The 21,558-nt window shown below is 43.3% G+C and overlaps 1 protein-coding gene across 4 annotated transcripts in view; it reads right to left on the bottom strand.

Moving 5' to 3' along the window:
• Nucleotides 1-21,558, bottom strand: part of IQGAP2 (IQ motif containing GTPase activating protein 2) — a 305,238-nt gene that overhangs the window by 149,195 nt on the left and 134,485 nt on the right. For 2 of the 4 annotated variants that reach the window (XM_055112283.1, XM_055112282.1), the window contains exon 1: nt 11,223-11,259. The exons of the other annotated variants lie outside the window; for them this stretch is intronic. The gene's annotated coding sequence lies outside the window, so the exon portion shown is untranslated. Of the gene's footprint in view, nt 1-11,222; nt 11,260-21,558 lie in introns of those variants that run through there. 4 annotated transcript variants of the gene reach the window in all.

The following is a 21,558-nucleotide window of genomic DNA, read 5'->3' on the forward strand; positions in this document are numbered from 1 at the left end:
ATATCATTCACATCTCATGTGGGCCTTGCGTCAAATAAACTGAAGTAAGAATACCATGAACTTGCTAAATTTGGAAAAGAAGAAATCAATAGTAATGCCACCTTAAAAAAAATATGGCCAAGTTAAGAGCCACTGCTCTAGACCAAGTTTCTAAGCTAAATAAACTAATTAGGGTATTAGGTGATTTCACATTAAAACACAATCTGTTTTCAAATAATTACATTTTCAAATAATTATCTTGGAAAAATGCAAGAAATTGTTTTTTACACAAAAATATATGAATGCTTTATAACAACCTGGAAATTGGGGTATATGTGTGAGGGGTAGGGGCTGGGGGTAAACTGACAATTGGTAGCAAGAGTAGGGGGAGATAAGTTGACAATTGGGAGCAAGGGGCAGGATGCAAAAATAAAAGCTCCCCGAAGTATGATATTTTAGAGTTGGGCTTGTTTTTAAAAAGAGGTAATCACATTTTTGTCTATATTAGGATATATGTGCAGTTGGTTTAAAACACTGATACCAGGCCGGGCATGGTGGCTCATGCCTGTAATCCCAACACTTTGGGAGGCGGAGGCAGGCGGATCACTTGAGGTCAGGAGTTCAAGACCACCCTGGCCAACATGGTGAAACCCCGTCTCTACTAAAGACAAAAATTAGCCAGGCATCGTAATGGGCACCTGCAGTCCCAGCTACTCAGGAGGCTGAGGCAGGAGAATCGCTTGAATCTGAGAGGCGGAGGTTGCAGTGAGCCAAGATCGCACCACTGCACTCCAGCCTGGGCGACAGAGTGAGACTGTCTCAAAAAAAATTAAAAATAAATAAATAAATAAAACACTGATAGCAAAAACTTAAGTTAGCTACAACCTATTTAAAATATAGCCATGGCTAATTCTTATGACATTATGAACTGCTCAAAGGCAAAGGCCATTTCTTCTTTCTCTTTATAATCCCTTTGTGCCTGGCAACCTGTTTACACAAAGCAAGCACTTAACATATGGTTATGAAAGATTCTGACTGCTAAAAAGAAAGTTTTCCAAGCATCACAGTTACATCATAAAATATTTTAAGATATTGCCAAAGATTTACAAAATGTTACTTTTTTTAACATTAGGCATCAATAGAGATACCTCTTTTTCTCTGCCTTGAAAGTCAAAAGATGATGCTATTATTATCAAAGACAACTACTGCTTATTGAGCATGAGCTTGTGCCAAAATCTGGACTTGATACTTTATGGGGATTATCATGGAATCTTCTCATGATGACCCCATAAGGAAGAGGTGCTATCAGAATCACCATTTGCTGATGATTTTCTGGTGTTTTTCTCAGATGCTGTTGATTTTCTGACATGGTATCTGAGGTTTTCCAAAGCTCAGAAAAGGCTAAGGCTACCCAGCTCAATAAGCTGACAGGGGCCAGCCTCTGCTCCTCTAATTCCAACTTTTAATTTCTCACAACTCACCAAACTGAATCCTCTAGCCTAGTGTAAAACAAAAGTAATAACGAAACACTGCAGGGCTGCTTCCAGAGTAGCGGTAGAGTTCCACGGCTTGGAGACATAGATGTTGTCACTGTTTCAGTATGAGGTCAGAAGATAGTATATTCACTGTCAGGGTTGAGTAGATTCCTGGGGCTTCATTTGTTCTCTCAGAACTTCCTCTTTGTCACCTACCTTGCAACAGGCAGGGTAAATGGTCCAGGTTTCCCCTTGTAGTGCTGTAGCAGGGCAGAGGCAGGGTATAGGAAACTTAGAGCCTATTCAAATGCAGTCACCTCCTCAGGAAGGCCCACAGGCCTAGAGCTCTCAAAGGTCCTTCCAATAAGATACAACTCGGAAACTCCTATCAATCATCAGCCCGTCTAGGAGCAACAAACAAGACTATTCTTCTAGGACAGGTGACAGACTCTGCTGACAGAATAACCAGTCAGACTGGGTACTTAACATTGCTGTAAAGGTATTAAAATCCCTCACAATGAAGCAGGAGCCATGATATGCAACTTCTAAACTTGTGCCCAGTCATCATGCGGGCTGACTAGCCTTTGGATTGATTTTTTAAGTATAAGGAGAAAACTTCAAGCCCAGATAGGGATATAGGAGTTAAGAAGAAATCACGCAGGCAGATAGCAAGGGTATGGGAGTCCTTGGTAAGGTTCTTCTTTTTAATGAAAAGCAGCCCCAACTCATTTTCTAACAAAGAGCAGCCAGCAAGCTGGGAGCTTGCACAGGTGAATGCCAGCAGGAACTAAGGAGTAGACATGTTCAAGATGGCGGCTCCATCTTCCCTTCTCTGCCAGCCACCTGTACTGTAAAGGAGCAGACAAGATGGCCCCAACAACTGGACAGCCCATTTGCATAAGAAGATTAGGGTGGGGAAACCAGCCTTCCCCGCACTATGTAAACGTCATACCTGATTGAACCAATCTATGAGCTCTAGGTAAATCAGACACTGCCTCTTGAAACCCTACTATAACACTCGAGGCATTCACCACCAGCAGGTCCTTTCTGCTGGGAGACACCCTCCTTTACAGAGGAAGCTGTTTCTCCCTCTTCTCTTCTACCTATTAACCTTCTGCTCCTAAACTCCTTGTGTATGTGTCCTAAATTTTCCTGGCAGGCGACAACAAACCCCAGGGTATATACCCCAGACAATGTAGCTGCTTCAATACCAGAGTCTGCATTCGTAGCCCCACAGCATCTGTAAGGCGCCAAGTGACTGGGTTGTAACCACAGAAGGTGTGGGGAAATGAGTGTGAGAGGTGCACCACTGCTAAGTGTGGCTCAGGAAAACCTCCCATGGATAAACCTCCTCTCTCTCCTCCCCATCTTCTGGCTGGAGAAGGTAGAAGAACTTCCATCAGACAGGGTCCCTGAATAATTGTGTGGTAAAGAACCCCATGTTTTCAAGGTCATTCTTGTTGGTTAAAAAAAAGAAAAGCAGCAGCAGCTGTTGTCTCTCCTCACCCCCACCCTACACTACTGAACCTTACAGGAGCAGGAATTAAACTGCTATTGCCAGCCTCGGTTTCAGGGGCTTGCTGATCTGTTACATGAACAAGTGAGTGGTACCTGGCCACACCAATACAAATTTTAAGTGTGACTTGTATGGTATGTTGGGGTCAAACTTCCTGTAACAATCACAATGGAGAGACAGTTGGCCTCATGTTCAGGAAGTCTGGCTCTGTGATCACCAGCTATATGCACTGGAACAGGTCGCTTAATACTCTGAGTATTCAGTGTTAGTCCATAAATCTGAAATTATAACGGAATTCAATATGACTGTGTAATTATGTAATATGACTGTGTGTGGCTTAACATCTTTATTGAGATATAATCCACACATCATACACTCAACACTTAACACGTATAATGCAATGGTTTGTAGTATATTCACAGGGTTGAAAGACCATCATCATTATCAATTTTAGAACATCTTCCTTACACCGAAAAAGAAACCTTATATCCATAAACAGTCATTCTCCATTTACCCCCAAGCCCCTAACACACTAATCTACTGTCTTTAGATTTGCCTATTCTGAACATTTCATGTAAATATAAATAGACTCATACAATATGTGGCCTTTTGTGACCTTTCACTTAGCATGTTTTCAAGGTTCATCTATGTTGTAAGATGTATCTGGACTTCATATCTTTTTCTTGGATAATGTTTCATTGTATGGATATATCACATTTATTTATTTATTCATCAGTTTTTGGACATGTTATTTTCCCCCCTAACTTTTTGACTATGGTGAATGATACTGCTGTAAACACTTGTGAACTAGTTTTTGCACTGATGTATGTTCTCATTTCCCTTGGGTATATACCCAAGAGTAGAATTGCTGGGTCATATGGTAACTCTATGTTTAATCTTTTTAGGACTTCCAGACTGTTTTCCAAAACAGCTGTACCATTTCCCATTCTCACCAGCAGTGTATGAGGATTTCAATTTCTTCACATCCTTACCAATATTCTTCTGTCTTTTTGATTACAGCCATCCTAGTGGATGCAAAGTGGCATCTCATTATGGTTTTGATTTTCATTTCCCTGATGGCTAATGATATTCAGCTTCTTTTTATATGCATACAGCCCATTTATATACTTTTGGAGAAATGTCTTTCAAATCTATTGCTCATGTTTTAGTTGAATTATTTGTCTTTTTACTTTTGAGTTATAAGAGTTCCTTACATATTCAGTATACAAGATTCTTATTTGATATATGATTTGAAAGTGTTTCCTCCATTCTGTGGGCCGTCTTTTCACTTTCTTAATGGTGTTATCTGAAGCAAAAATGTTTTTATCTTGATGAAGTCTCATTTATCTATTTCTTCTTTTGTTGTTTATATTTTTGGTATTTTATATGTTATATATTTATACCTATGTTTTCTTCTCTTTTATCTCATAGTTTAGGTCTTTGATCCATTTTGAACTACTTTTTGCATATGGTGTGAGGTGAGAGTCTAACTTCATTCTTTTGCATGTGGCTACCCAGTTGTCCCAGCACCACCAGTTGAAAAGACTACCTTTGTTGAACTGTCTTGGCACCTTTATTGAAAATTAACTGACTGTACAAGTGAGTGTTCATTTCTGAACTCTAAATTCTAGTCCAATCTATATGTCTATGACTTATGTATGGATAGTGCATAAAGTGTGCATACATAAAATCAAGTTAGAGATACTTCATGTGTCATCAAGAGCCTGTTTTCAAATTTGGCCTAAAAATCCACAGAAATGAAAACCAGAATATTCCCCCTTCCCCACCAACACTGTCCTTGCATTCACTGCTTCTTCCCCATTCCTTCTATTGACTAGTTTATTGGCCCACAACCCCAATATGTGAATGTCTTGTTTCAAAGCAAAAGTTTAAGCTATTTCTTATGAGCATCTTAAGGGTTGCTAGAGAACCTCATCTTCCTTTTTAGGGTGGGACTACTTGTGGAAGAAGGGGAGAGAAAGGAGAAATCTTTCAAATTTTAGGGCAAGAAGAAAAATTCTGTCTTGTGGGAGAAAAAAGAAAAAGAAAAAGAAAAAGAAACCACCCCACAAAAATCCTGAAGCAAACAATCCTTTCTATTGTACTACTTTGTGCCTTGCAGAACATACGAAAGTTGTTTTATGGAGGCATTTGCTATCTGAGTTGTTACTCAGGAAATCACCAACTATAAATCTTGGTCTGTATCATACAGTGCTGTATGGAATAAGTATCCTGACGGTAGAACTGCTGGCCAAGAACAGAAAAATGTGTTTTATTTGCATAAGCCCTGTTTTAATGCAGTGCCCTGTTCTATGAACTTTCAAGTATCACAAGTCAATTTTTCCCTTAATATTTTAAAAATCAGCACATAAGACATATTCTAAAAGAATATAAGAATAACTGGCCTTTGTTTTTATGTATAGCATAGTTGGTCATTTTCCACCTTCTGTGTCAACAGGCAGTAAAAGCATCAGAAGGACTAAGTTAAGTTCTCATGGCAAAACTTTTCATTAGCTGGAGGCCAATGCAAAACTGCCACCATGATTCCATTAGCCTTATTAGCCCAGGGGAACGTGGCTGTAGGAACCCACCCTGCAAAACTAAGGTGGGCATCTACGGGCCCCTATCCTTCTCTCATACAAAACTTATTTGGTTCACTCTAAGAAAGTGACAGGAAAGGCTAATTATTTTCTTTAGTAAAATTTTTGCTTTGCTTTAAGAATGCTAATTATTTTCCTTAAAACACAGGCACACAATACCATGAAAAGAATCAACATATGACTTCAGGATCTAGTAGGAGTGGAACAGACTGCAGAGGACTTATGTCTCACTCTTCTCTTTCAGGGGGAGATGATATAGTATAATCTGTTGAGTTTGGCAGGCTTCCCCAAACTGTGTTCCACGGAACGTTGTCTCAGATGCTAAGAGAGACTGTTGCTAGAAATATGGACATGAAAGGTGATTCTAGTGAGATTTTAGACAGAAATGAGGAACATGTTATTAGACACTGAAAAAAAGGCAATCCTTGTTATAAAATGGCCAAGAACATTGCTGAATTGCGTTTTTGTGTTTTGTGGAAGGTAGAGCTTGTAAGTGACAACCTTGGATATTCTGCTGAGATTTCTAAGCCAAGTGTTGAAAGCCTGTTGTGCTTTCCTTGCCACTTTCCTTTCTCCTTACTGCTTCTAGTAAAGTGCAAGAGAAGTGAGAGAAATTAAAGAAAAAATTGTTAGGCTAAACAAACCAGAACTTAAAGATCTGGAAAATTCTCAGCTTATCCATATTGCAAAAAAATGAGAATGTGTTCTGGAGAGGGCACCAACAGTGTGACTGGACAATCACTCCCTAAAGAGTGACAGTGGGACTCACAGATCTAATTGGCCATCTCAACAGAAGCCAGGAATAGAGACGGGGTTCTACCAGCAGCAGAAACACTGCTGACTTGGACTAAAGGGGACAGAGACAGGACACAACAGCACTAGGCTTCTGAGATGCTACAGGATGGGACAATAGATCTATCTGGCTCTGGGTGTGAGCGTGTATTATCCTTCAAGAAAAAGGAAGAATGGTCCCTAAAGCTACTACTCTCACCCCACAACGAAAGTGTTCAGGCCCAGGGGGCGAGGAAGGCTCTCTTCCATTTCAAAGGGTGAGGCTGTCTCTGTCTCAGTGTGAGAGGGTGAGGCTGTCATTGTCCCAGGCCTCAAAAGCAAGACTGCCACCTGGGGCCTTGAAGAAATTCTGCCAGTCCTCTCCCTCCCCCTCCCCTCCCCCTCCCCCTCTCTGTCTCCCATCTCCCTCTTTGCAAGGTCTCCCTCTGATGCCAAGCCGAGGCTGGACTGTACTGTCGCCATCTCGGCTCACTGCAACCTCCCTGCCTGATTCTCCTGCCTCAGCCTGCAGAGTGCCTGGGATTGCAGGCGCGCGCAGCCACGCCTGACTGGTTTTTGCATTTTTTGGTGGAGACGGGGTTTCGCCGTGTTGGCTGGGCTGGTCTCCAGCTCCTGACCACGAGTGATCTGCCTGCCTGGGCTTCCCGAGGTGCCGGGATTGCAGATGGAGTCTCGCTCACTCAGTGCTCAATGCTGCCCAGGCTGGAGTGCAGTGGCGTGATCTCGGCTCGCTACAACCTCCACCTCCCAGCCGCCTGCCTTGGCCTCCCAAAGTGCCAAGATTGCAGCCTCTGCCCGGCCGCCACCCCGTCTGGGAAGTGAGGAGCGTCTCTGCCCGGCCGCCCAGTCTGGGAAGTGAGGAGCGCCTCTTCCTGGCCACCATCCCGTCTAGGAAGTGAGGAGCGTCTCTGCCCGGCCGCCCATTGTCTGAGATGTGGGGAGCACCTCTGCCCCGCCGCCCTGTCTGGGATGTGAGGAGCACCTCTGCCCGACCGCCACCCTGTCTGGGAGGTGAGGAGTGACTCCGCCCGGCTGCCCCATCTGAGAAGTGAGGAGCCCCTCTGCCCGGCAGCCGCCCCGTCTGGGAAGCGAGGAGCCCCTCCACCCGGCAGCCACCCCATCTGGGAAGTGAGGAGCCTCTCCGCCCGGCCAGCCGCCCCGTCCGGGAGGTGGGGGGCAGCCCCCGCCTGGCCAGCCGCCCCGTCCGGGAGGGAGGTGGGGGGCGCCTCCGCCCGGCCACCGCCCTGTCTGGGAGGTGGGGGGCGCCGCTGCCCGGCCACCCCGTGTGGGAAGTGAGGAGCCCCTCTGCCCGGCCGCCACCCCGTCTGGGAGGTGTACCCAACAGCTCATTGAAAACGGGCCATGATGACGATGGCGGTTTTGTCCAATAGAAAAGGGGGAAATGTGGGGAAAAGAAAGAGAGATCAGATTGTTACTGTGTCTGTGTAGAAAGAAGTAGACATGGGAGACTCCATTTTGTTCTGTACTAAGAAAAATTCTTCTGCCTTGGGATGCTGTTAATCTATAACCTTACCCCCAACCCCCTGCTCTCTGAAACATGTGCTGTGTCCACTCAGAGTTAAACGGATTAAGGGCGGTGCAAGATGTGCTTTGTTAAACAGATGCTTGAAGGCAGCATGCTCCTTAAGAGTCATCACCACTCCCTAATCTCAAGTACCCAGGGACACAAACACTGTGGAAGGCCGCAGGGTCGTCTGCCTAGGAAAACCAGAGACCCTTGTTCACATGTTTATCTGCTGACCTTCCCTCCGCTATTGTCCTATGACCCTGCCAAATCCCCCTCTGCGAGAAACACCCAAGAATGATCAATAAATACTGAAAAAAAAAAAAAAAAAAGAAAGAAAGAAATTCTGCCAGCCCAATGGGCCTGGAGGACAGACCATCATGTAAAAAGAATTATTTTCAGGGCTTAAAATTGAACATAATTTTCCCAGCTAGGTTTTGGACTTGCTTTGGACCCATGACCCTTTTTTCTTCCTTCCAAGTTTTCCCTTTTGGAATGGAAATGTCTATCCTAAGCCTGTCCCCATCATTGTATTTTGGAAGCAAATAACTTGTCTGGTTTCATGGGTTCACAGCTGGAGAAGAATTTTTGCCTCAAGATGAATCATATACTTGAGTCTCTCTCACTTTGATGTAGATGATATTTAGATGAGATTTGGGACTTAGAATTGATGCTAGAATGGGTTAAGGCTTAGGTTGTTGAATGCAGGTGAATGTATTTTGCTGTGAGGAGGACATGAATTTTGGGGGTGCAGAGGGCAGAGTGTTATGGTCAGAACTGTGTTCCCCTCCCCAAATTTATATGTTGAAGTCCTAACCCCTAATACCTCAAAATGAGACTGTATTTGAAGACAGGGCCTTTAAAGAGATGGTTAAGTTAAAATGAGGTGATTAGGTGTGGCTACTGTCCTTATAGGAAAAGGTGATCAGGGCACAGAGAGCTCCCAGGGCTGAACGCTCATAGAGGGAAGACAGAAGGACATAGTGAAAGGGCCATCTGCAAAGCCGAGGACAGAGGCCTCAGAAGAAACCAAACACATTGACACCTTGCTCTTGGATTTCCAGCCTCCAAAACTGTGAGAAAGTAAATTTCTGTTGTTTAAGCCTCCCAATCTGTGGTATTTTGTTTATGGCAGCCTGAACAAACTAATACACTAGCTAAAACATCAACTCCCATCATCCTCTAAAATTCCTCACCCAATTTTCTCTTCACTGCATTTATTACTACCTGGCAGACTAGATATAATACTTATTAGTTTGACTGGCTCACTCAGTTACACTGTGAATTCTACAATAGCAAGGACCTTACCTGTCTTGAGAGGCATCTAACACAATGGTTGAAAGCACACACACACACACACACACTCCAGAGCTCGACGCCTGAGACTGAACCAAAGCTCTGCCACTTACCAGTTACGTGCCCCTTGGGTAACTGAATTAATCTGAGTCTGTTTCCTAATCTACAAAATGGGATAATAATAGAACTGCTTCCAAGGGTTAATAGGAGAAAAGCACTAGAACAGTGCCTGGCATATAGTAGGTACCTTTCATGGTAGCTATTGTAGTTTTTACTGCTCACCACCATATCCCAGACCATGCCCCTGCCTGACTGCCAATATAATTCACTGTTCACACCTGACCTTCAGCAGTATTTGTTTAGTTCAGCACTATTTGTTTAGGCATACAGACTTCCTTGCGCAGGAAGTATGCCAGCATTTTGACTATCAAACATGCCTTCTTCTCCCATCCCAATCTGTTGCACCCCCTGAACAAATCCACTCCTCCCGCTAAACACATCCTATTGCCTTACACTAGATACACTCTCAAATGGCATTTAGTAGGGGCTATGTAAATATTTATGTATGTTCAGGAGAGCCAGGTTTCTGCTATAATGAGACTCCCACTCTACTGATAATCCCAATGGCAAACAATTGCAGCTCACATTTACTTAGCACATGGACTAGCACTTAGCAGGTACTTGGCACTTATATGAATGTATTCTCACACTAACCTGATGAGATTGATATCACTCCCCTTTAATAGAGAAGGAAGAAGAGGCTCAGAGAGTTAAGTAATTTGCTCAAGATTACACAGGTAGTAAGCGGCTGAGCTGTGATTTAAATTCAGGTTGTCACCTCTACAGGACACCTCTCTGCCACTCTGCTCTGACAAATCACTTAAGATTAATAGGGTGAACAGGGCTTAAGCTCACTTCCTAGGAATGCTCTCTTCTTAAGCAGAAGCCTTAGGTGAAACCTTTTCTGAAACTAAAATGAGCCAATTCAGATCTTGATAAACTATGCTTTCCCAAAGCCAGGTGTGCCTGTGCTTTAAGACAGCTGAAGGTGAACATACTCTTCAGGACTGGCTGAAGAGGCTGTGGTCACTTTCGGAAGTGTCTGTGGGGGTACAGCTGTGTTCACTGGACCTTGGATCTCCAAAAATCTGGCTTCTAACTTGGTTCTGCAACTGTATTCATCTTCATTACCTTGGGGTACAACAATCTCTCTGGGCCACAATTTCCTCTATCAGAAAACTGGGTACAATAGGTTCTGCAACTGTATTCATCTTCATTACCTTGGGGTACAACAATCTCTCTGGGCCACAATTTCCTCTATCAGAAAACTGGGTACAATACTTGCTACCTCACAGAGAAGTCATGAGAATGAAAACAGATGCTAAATGTGAAATCACCCAGGAAAAAAGTACCCAGCATGCAACAGGTCCTCAGGAAACAATTGTTAACAAAATGAAATTAAAAGGAGGTAGGCAAGTGGCCACCAGTTTAAAGCGTAATGCTACCAAGGATTTATCACACTGTTCTCCACAGAGCAGCATGGCTACACTGATCTGAACATATGAGATCCAGTGTCTTCCAGGTGGAGACTACTGTGGGATATGACACCCTGCAGGAAAATAAGCTGACCAAAGGGCCTTGGAGAACTGAGCTCAAAAATGGGACTCTGCCAACCTGCCTTCCCTAGAACTTGCTACAGGGGAGACTGAGCTGTCATGTCTGTTTGCAGTGCAAAGCACCTTCAGTTTTACAGGATAACCATGAGCTGGGGTGCAGAGGTAAAGTAAAGAAGAAAGAACCGAAAGTACTCAGCAGAAGTTTCCTGGCACATCAACAGTCATCTGAGGCTTACGCATACATTTTGGTCTAAATAACAACTTAAGACTTGATGAAGCAGATTCTCCTTCCTGGGTTTGTCTACACTGTGCACATGCTCTAACCACAAAATAATCACTGTTCTTGCACTTTTAACACGTCTTTGCCCCAACGTAGGCAGGAAAATGAAAGCAACAAGCTTAATAAGATCATTGTAAACTTACTTAAATTGCCACAACTCCTTCCTACACTTGACTTCCCTCTTCTAAGCCCCAAGCAAGTATTCAATATGGAATTGTTAAATAATGGACATTCCAGAACACCAAGAGAATACCATAAAGCCAGCCCATATTTCAACATAGAAGAAACATAACTGGCAAAAGCTGTATCCAGTATGAATTTCCTTCCTTCTCTTCCTCCCCTTAAACTACAGGTATCTTATGTCCAAAGTTAACCCTTTCTTGGAGGTGGTGAATGAGGGAGAGTTACACAGACTGATTCCTCTACAGCCTAAAGGATCAAAAGAGAATAGCTCGCAGCAGGTAGTGTGAAGTAATAGCACAGTGAAAAATTCAACTGTGAGGAATGTCATCTTAATACCATATTTGCAGTGCTTTCTTCCTCTAGCTATGTCCTTTGTCCAGCCCTTATTGATTTCCCCCACCTCCACTACCAGCTGTACCAAGGAAGTGACAAACAGGGACTCACTAGATGCCGTCAATCATTGTCACCAAGAAGAGAAAAAAAGAATCCAACATATGTTCTTGCAAATGCCTCCCACTCTCCACTCCCACCTCTTCCTCTTCACTGACACACAGTCTTTATAAGCAGTAGGCCACTTTTTAATATCCCTCGAGTGAAAACGTTTGAGGCACAGATAGGAGGAGCATCCCAAGCACCATTCTTTCCTGACATGTGTGTCCATAGTTACAGTTCACAGTGCAAGTGGCAAGACCAAGTCAGTGTTGCCCACCAATGAGTTACTGCTAATCCTGACTACAGAGAGCAGAAGGGCTGCTGATGATTAAACCAATGCTGCTCTTGCGCCAGGCGTGACAGAGGAACAGAAAGATGTACAATACAGGTAGCAGATGGTACTCTCTGCAACTCATTCTGACGACATAACAGGAGTTTCCTATTTGTCTGCTGACCACCATGACGCCTGATATATCAATTCCTATGGCAACAGCTCTAAGTATAGTGCACTACAAATAAAAAGGGGTGTATTGTTTTGTTTTTTTTGAAATGGAGTCCCACTCTGTCGCTCAGGCTGGAGTGCTGTGGCATGATCTCAGCTCACTGCAACCTCTGCCTCCCAGGTTCAAGGATTCTCCTGCCTCAGCCTCCGGAATAGCTGAGATTACAGGCACACGCCACCACACCTGACCAATTTTTGTATTTTTAGTAGAGATGGGGTTTCACCACGTTGGCTAGGCTGGTTTTGAACTCCCGACCTCAAGTGATCTGCCCACCTCGGCCTCCCAAAGTGCTGGGATTACAGGTGTGAGCCAACACACCCGGCCAAAAAGGGGTGTATTAAATGGATATAGACACCTGTGTTCATTTCTGGAAATAAAGCAAGAGGTAGAGTGTGGCCACTTCCATCACATGCTGTAGGAGAATTTTTCTCTGGCTCAATAATTCCCTATTGGGCATCTGTTCTGGCTTAAGAAAAAGAAAATCAACAAAGACCAATGATACGCATGTAACCACAATGATATTCAAAAATAAAAAACTTAGATGTCTGATGACAGGAGAGAGTGTGAAGTAATAACTCATTATATAAACGAAATACTATACAGCCATTAATATTTATGACAAAGCAGCAAAATGGAGGAAAGTTGATATAGTAAAGTGAGTAAAACAGTAACACAAAAGTACATGCACTTTTTGCCATGTGTGTCAACATGTGAAAAAATCTGGGTAAAAAGTCACAAAGATTGCTTCAAGTATTTTCCAAATCTCAGTTTGGCCCTACAAAGACAGATAGCAATGAAGTGGATTCACACCTAGTAAAATGGATGGAACTTTCAAAGCCTAGTAAAAAAAACTAAGGAACAGAATGAGATAGCCATACCATTTGCATAAATTAAAAATACTTACACACAAAACAAGATACATTGCAAGAATGCACACAAATCTAAATGATACATTGTATACATATCAGAATGTTGCCTATGGGAGGGAGGGAACCGGGGATAAAAGGAAATAACTTTTAGGGGTCCAGCACAAACCAGAGTCCACCGTGTGCCCAGAGATACTGTGTACCATGACCTAAAGGGTGTGTCGGCTTAACCTTTGCCCCAGAGGTCCTTCGGCAAGGCTAGGCATGGTTTTAAAATTGTAGTGTAAACTGGTGCAATTTCAGACCACCACACATTTCCTCTCCACGGCATGTCCCTTGCTCCCAAACAGTAGCTGCCTTTTATGATGCCACTTCTGTTTGGTCCATTTCTAATTTTCCTTGTGTTTAACAAGATTGAAAGGCTGCAGGAAATCATCATTAATAAGAAATATTTAATCATATCGCTATTGTATACACATCCATGTTACACAACAGTGTAACAATTATATAGTTTTATATACATAGTTATGTGTATATATGTATGTATATGTAGAGATAACTATATAGAAGAAAACTATAGATACGTATATATGTACTGTATACAACTACATATGTATATATTTACATACAGTACATATATACATATATACTGTATATAACACATATATACTATAGACATATATATGTACTGTATATAACTACATACATACTGTATAGAACTACATATAGTTCTATCACTATAGAGTTATCTATAAAGTATAGATAACTATTCAGAAATTATTCCCACTAGGCTACAAAAGAAACTGGCAATAATGTTTACCTTTGGGAAGGGGAACTGGGTGGGAGAAAGATATAATTTTCACTGTCCCCTCCTTTGGGCCTTTTACATTTTGTACCACGTGTATATATGACCAAAAAAAATTAAAGCACTTAATTAAGCAACCACTCACTCTGTACACATAACATTACACAGTAGGCTTAAGAAGTAAAGTGTTCCAATTATACCAGAAGCAGTAAAAATCTGACCAAGTTCTCTCTAAGCTGCATCCTGGTGTGCCTTAGCTAGATCCATCTCCACCCAGCACAACCACAGGCAGCTCACAAGGTGGCAGCATTTGCTGCTGTGCTTGGCTATATGTCCTTGATTTTATATGTAGGTTAATAATCAATTAGAGCCCTGCCACCCAGAATATCCTCCTAGGCCCCAAGTCGGCTGGGAACTGCTATCTCTGTCAAGTGGCCCTGTCCTTGAGTCTCAGTGCTTCTTGGCTCTGAGGATTGTAGACTCTCTTGTGAACCATCGTGGGCTGTAGGAACCCCTGGGGGATTCAGGGTCTTTACTCCTTGACAAAGAAGGCATGTTAAAAATTGTTTCCAATGAAGGTTCTTATCTTAGAAGTCAGTTTATTTACTGTCTGCCAGCTTTTTGGTCAGAGCAGCAGACATTTGGGGTGCCATGGCCATGGGAACAGGAAGATGATGAGAGGAACAGGCTGCCAGGAAAGCGTGGCTTTGGACTGGCTAGAAAGTGATGCCTACCAGGACCCATTCCTACAGCATGTTCAGGAATGGGGCATCTTAACTGCTATCCACAGTAAATTCTCACTCAGAAAGACTTGCAGGCGCTTAGGAGTTTCCAGACAGATAGTTAAGTACCATTTCACCTGCCTAACAATTTCATTATTGTTCTGTATTGACATAGACATCAGAAATAGAGAAAACTTCTTTCTGTGGCACACCCTAATGGGGGGAAATGTAAGTCAACCTGACAAAACAAAAACAAAAACAAAAAACAAAAAAACCTCATCCCATCTACCTTGAGAAATAAAAGACAAGTGGAGCTTTTAGGAGGGAGGGGCAAGATGAAGCCAGAAAACAAACTGTTACAAAATAAGAAAATACAAGTCCAAACTCACAACTGACTACTATGGCCAGTCAGGAAAAAGAAGACAGATAAGAAGAGATTGATGGATGCAAAAAAGAAACTGGCTGAGAAGCAGAAGACAAGCACATGCACCACAGGTTTCCCTGACAGGAAGCACAAATCATTGGTACTGACTTGGTGACAACGAGGTTCCCAGCTCCATCGCCTGGGCAAATGATCAACAGCTCCTCAGAGAAACATGCTGGAGGGCCGTGATGCCTGAGAGTGAAGGCAAGGAGGCTGGTCCGCCTAGGCTCTGAGGCCCGCTTGCACATTTACGTCCCTCCAACCATCATCAAGCACTGGCTCTTGATCACTGAAATGCTTCACCTTTAATGAAGTCATTAGCGACCACACAGAGAGACGGGCTGAAAACCACAAGGGGTGTCACGCGAAGGTTTGAGGGAACAGGAGCTGGTTATAAGAGAACTCTATTCCACTCCGGCGTTCTTGAGTTTCAGGAAATATGGCTTGAGCAGCAGTACAGCCAGCTCCGTGCAATAACAAATCATGCTGCGAGGGTGTTCTGGGCCGGCTTGGGTTTCACAATGCCTCCATTTCATGGCTGTGACGCAGCTTCACCCTACACCTTCCAGTACTGATTATCTGTAAGACACAGGATCTGAAGCGGCCAATTATCATCTTCACAATCTAAACAGCTACAGCCATTGCTAACTGTATTTCCTGACCACAGACATGAAACATTTGTATTTCTTGTGCCTTAATTCTAGCATATACAAAGACTATTAAATGAATGGGCACACACACAGATATAAAGTCCTTACATATGTGAAAAGATTTCTCTATAACGTAAACAGTGGATACAACTAGCAAGCAGAGGCCTACAATTAGGTGGCAATGACAGAAGAGCCACTCTATGTTAGAATGTGGCAGAGCTAAAAGGGTGTATCTACCTGATGGGCAGGTGCAAAACATGATATCCAATTGTTCCAGGTATGAGGAGACAAATTTAATGCAACTTTTAACCAGTAGAAACCAATCTGTTGATAAGACCTGTCCCTCAAGGGGCTCAAGGGATGCAAGGATAAATGAAGAGATTTCAGATTTTATCAGGAAAGAAAGTGTCAGAGGAGGTATTAAGTAGCTAGGTAGAACAGAAGTATTAGTCATATCTAATCACCTCAATTATTTATATAAGTTGGAATAAATCCAAACTAACTTTAGCCTCAGAAATCCACTCTAACAGGGCGGGCTTGGAAACAGATACCTGCAGGGGTGAGGCCGGTACCGGTAAGGAACGAAGCTGGCTGGGTGGGGGCTGTAAGCAACTTGGCTCTAGCTCACAGCTACTTGTGGAAATGTGGACCACAAGGGCCTGAACTTTGGGATTTCTTGAAAAGTGGAAGATTCAGATTTTTTATGAGTTCTTCTGTTTTTTTAAATGCTCACAACTAACTGAAAAATAGTGGCCGGGCACAGTGGCCCATGCCTGTAATCCCAACACTTTGGGAGGCCAAGGCAGGAGGACTGCTTGTGCCCAGCAGTGTGACACCATCTCTATAAAAATTTTTTTTAATTAGTATGGCATGGTGTTGCATGCCCATAGTCCCACCTACTCAGAGGGCTGAGGTGGGAGCATTGCTGCAGCCCAAGAGGGTGAGGTTTCAGTGAGCTGTGATTGCACCACTTCATGCTAGTCTGGGTGACAGAACAAGTCACTGTCTTAAACACATACACACATACACACACAAAAAAAATAAACATTCTGCACGTTGAATCAAATACATCTAAAACTCTTATTACAGTATTTCAAAGGAGGTGAAACTATGCTCTGTATGTTCTCATATAAGTGAAGGTTGGCTATGAGTTTATGGGGGGGAAAGCTGCTCTTTCCAGCATTCTTGAAAAGTAGAGCTTTCTTAATGACAAGCAGGTATATAAAAGTAGAACTGGGACACCAGGGAAATGCACATCAAAACCGTAATGCAATATTACTTTATTAAGATGGCTACTGGTTTTAAAGAAACAGAAAATAACAAATGATGGTGAGGATGATGAGAAGTTGAAACACTTGTGAACTGTTAGTGGGAATGTAAGATGGGGCAGCCACTGTGGAAAACAGTTTGGTGGCTCCTCAAAAAGTGAAACGTAGAATTACTTTGTGATCCAGTATAGGTATTATAATATCCCCAAAGAATTAGAAGCAAGACTCAAATATATACCTGCACCCCATGTTAACTGCAGCATCAGTCATGATCACCAAAACATGGAAACAACTCACGTGCCCAGCAACAGATGAACAGATAAACAAAATGTGGTATATATCCATATAATACAAAGTTATTTGGCCACGAAAAGGAATAAAATTCTGATAAATGCCACACGATGAAACTTGAAGACATGACATTAAGTAAAAAAGTCAGATGGGCACCAAAGGACACATATTCTATGATTCCACTTATATGAGGTATCTAAAGTAGGCAGATCACAGAGGCAGAAAGTAGAATAGAGGTTACCAGGGGGCTAGGAGGAGGGGGAATAGGGAATTATTTTTAATGGGAACAGAGTTTCAGCTTTGCAAGATAAAAATTTCTGGAAATGGAGAATGATGATGTTGCACAATGTTGTAAATGTACTTAATGCCACTAGATTGTCCATTTAAAAATGGTTAGAATGGTAAATTTTACATTATATATATTTCATCACGATAAAAAAAAGAAAAGCTGTGATATGTGTAGATTAGGTAGGTGTCTGTCAAAAGGAGTGCTTTTCTTACATGATGGCTTTTTCTGCAATCAATACAAGAATAAGCACTATCACTCATTCGACATTAGAGTCTGGCTATGCCCTTGATGAAGTGTTGAGGCCTTCTTACTCCATGGGAACCTTGCTGCTCTAAAGGAATCTTCCCCGGGGCCATCATGTATGGTTGTGTAGGTGGCACACTGTGCACCAGAACCTAGCCCAGACCAGCCTGTGTGCTACAGGCCAGGTCCTGTGCCTGGAGGAGGGAACATCTTTTCCTCCTTGAAAAGGCACTATAGGCTAAGGGTAGCCCTGATGTTCCGCACCCTCAAATTGGTCTTTTCTTCTAACTTCCTTACTTCTGTTCATGGTACCCTCTCCTTTCATGGATCCCAGATTGACGCTGCAAAGTCATTCCCTGTTCTCATTCCAGTCCGTTGTTGGCTTCCAGCAACTCTGTGCCTCTCTCTCATTTCATCCCCTCCTTCCCACTACCACTGCCACTTACTGTGGTCAGGCCCTTTGACCTCTGGTCTGAACACTGACCTATAATCTAGTGCTCCATACCTCCAACTCCTCTTCCCCTGGATGATCTAGTTTCCATACTCTGCCACCAGATTAACTTTTCCCAAAAAGAGCTAGCCATTTCACTCATACCCTCCCAGTGGTTTCCTTTTTCTTTCTTGTATCTACTTAATAAATGAACAATGAAATAGATTACCTGAACCTAATCATCAACTCTGCTATTTAAAGTAAGACTTTCCATTTATTTTGACTGTCCATTTCTTAGGTGAATATGAAGAGGAAGCAGCAAGTCAAACAATCCATCCAAGAGAACACACCTTTATATTTCTAAGTCACTGGCATAGAGTCCGGAGGGGGAAACTGAAGAAAACTTGGGGCGCTTTGAACCTCCAATTCCTGCAGCTAATTAAAATGATGTCCATGGAGACCCCTACCATACCTTTCCAAGGTGAAATACATTTTAAGCCTACTGATCAAATCCGACACAAATGCCAGTAAGTATTAGTGTGGTCCTGCCCTCACTCTGCTACTGCAGGAAAGGATGCACAGGAAGAACATCCTGGGCACTACAGAAAGAGAATATTACTAATATCCTTAAAAAGGATATTGTTAAATGGGCTGTTTCCCTTATTTTTAGAATACAGCCAAGGCCAAAGCTGAGCACAACAGGGCTAAGTACCCTACTTAGAAAGCCATAAACAAGTAGGGTCAGACACTGCCCCCTATGGCTTCCCCAGGAGGTCAGAGGACCAGTCTTACTACCTGACCACAGCCCCTCTTCCCATGCAAGGACAGGGAGAAAGGTTGATGTTGGCTTTATGGGGAGGGCAAGTTTCTAGTGCAGGTTACTGTCTGCTTCCCCAACCAGGTAGGGGTTGGGGGACTTCCAAGAGAATCACTAGGAGAGACTAGGGTACCTGCAAGAAGGAGAGATGAGCATCTTGCTCCTAGTCTGACTGCTGGCTGAGCTGAAGACTTCACAGTTTCCCGCTCCCTTCCAGGCTGGCACTGCAGCAGAACGGAGCATGCCATGGAGTAGGGGGAACTTGGCATCCAGTCCCTGGAGTGGGGGCACACCCATGAGCATGACACTGGTACCCATTTTTGAGTCAGAGATTTGGGAGTGACAGGCCCACTGCGGGAGCCACATGCAAGCAGAGCCTCAAGGGAATGTTCCAGGAAAGAAGACTGGAATATTCCCGCTCCAGTTCAGTTCCCTACAACCCCTGGACAGAGAGACAGGACTGCAGTAACTCACACAGTTCCTTTTGAAGGAGTGTTGAGGTCAGAGGGGCAGGAGCCCTTGGGCTGCCAGGCAGCTGATGGGCCAAGCACCAGGACACTCACTAGAAGGAGGAGTTGAAGCCTGATGGGGCATGAACACCCAGCAATACCAAAGGGGGACATTGCTGTCCTCTGCACAGGCTGCTCACAAACGAGGCTGAGGTAAAGCCAAACACAGCCCCAAGAGAGTCACACATCACCTGAGCAGACACCCCACCATCAGAACAAACCGCACAAAAGCAGCAGGCTACGAGAGGCACTTTCTCACCACCAACTCCGCTTGGCGAGTTAAATAATTACTAGTCCCTTGCTCCCCATTTCCATCCTCTCCTCTCCACCCCAGCATCCCAGAGGACCTAGAGCTCAGAAGAGAGAGTAGGAGAGGCACAGAAGATGAACTGGATATAACATTAGGAGATTTGGAAAGATGAAGGAATGATAGAAGATGCCCAATCCACCATTCAGAGACTGGAAGGGGGGATTTAACAGGGCACAGTGGTAAGCAGTGCCTAGAGAAAGTTAAACCCATTTCATGTTGTTAGCCCCAATGAATTGAGTGAGATTCCTTAAGAAACCAGTGATGCTGACACAGAGCTAAACACACATCAATTACAAACTCTCCCTAGATCAGCTGGGTGCAGTTGAAAAACAGTCCCAACAGAATTGTAATCCGGCTTGAGGCAGGCAGAGGTCAGCTCTGGGTCCCTCATGGCCACTCTCCATGGAGCAGACTCAGACTACCTCCATTGCCCTGGAAGAGTACGTGGCAGCAGCCTGGACTCAATGGCTCTACACTTAAACCTTACCCCTTGATATGGATTGGCTGTGTCCCCACCCAAATCTCATCTTGAATTGTCGCTTCCACAATTCCCACGTGTTGTGGGAGCGACCCAGTGGAAGGTAATTGGATCATGGAGGCGGGTCTTTCTTGTGCTGTTCTCGTGACAGCAAATAAGTCTCACGAGATCTGATGGATTGATAAAGAGGAGTTCCCCTGAACAAGTTCTCTCTTGCCCGCTGCCATGTAAGAAATACTTTTGCTCTTCCTTCATCCTCTGCCGTGATTGTGAGGCCTTCCCAGACTCATGTGGAACTGTGAGTCTGTTAAAAACCTCTTTTGCTTTATAAATTACCCAGTCTCAGGTATATCTTTATTAGCATCATGAGAATGGGCAAATACACCCCTCCTCTACACTCAAATACAACATCTACTTTGTAGCAGGCAATATGCATTACTTTATCTAACAGCTCTGCGAAGCAGTGGTGGTACCCCCATATTACAGAGGTTACTTAATCTGGGTGCTGCCCCAAGGGTCCAAATTGTGACACCAGGATTCCAACAAAGTCTGACTCTAAACAAAATACATGCTGGTTCTAGCCCATCACACAGACCTGCATGTTGATAGAAGATCAAAGATGGGTAAAATGAGCCCAGAAAAGAGCTGCAAACACCCATAGTGATTTTAGAATTCGCAGCTGCTCACAAGTAGTCTAAAAATGCAAACACTTTTATTTACATTTTTAAATCATTAAAATCCAGCATTGTGATAGGATATTATAATAGAAAAACTAAGTCAATACTTCCACCCTCTTCCCTAGTAATTCAGGAACAATACCAGTACTCGACAACTACAGTCTGACCTTTAGCAGAAAGACAAAAGCACTATTGAAAAAAAAAAAAAAAGTTGTGAACAGAATGCACCAGAACTCAAACTTGCCAAGCTGTCTGCACTTTGGAATTTTGCAGTGTTTAATGTCAAGAGTCCAAAGTTGGCCTTGTGGGTCCCTCTGAAATAATACCTTAATATCACTATTACTACCCAGCTCTATAGGTGGCATTTGAGATAATCAAAAGTGGCTGGAAACCACTGCACATTATACTATTCCAGACAGGCCTTTATTAACCTAACCTTTTAAAAGCATAAACCAGGAGACTTATCTTAACCAAAATTATCTCAGAGTCAACTTCCATTGGCCGAATCACTATGCAAATATCAGGGCTCTGAGTCATTGAAAACTGCTGAAAGGAATTTTGTTTAGTAAGCATAAGATCTTT

The sequence above is a fragment of the Pan paniscus genome, chromosome 4 (assembly GCF_029289425.2).
Source record: "Pan paniscus chromosome 4, NHGRI_mPanPan1-v2.0_pri, whole genome shotgun sequence".
NCBI lineage: Eukaryota > Metazoa > Chordata > Mammalia > Primates > Hominidae > Pan > Pan paniscus.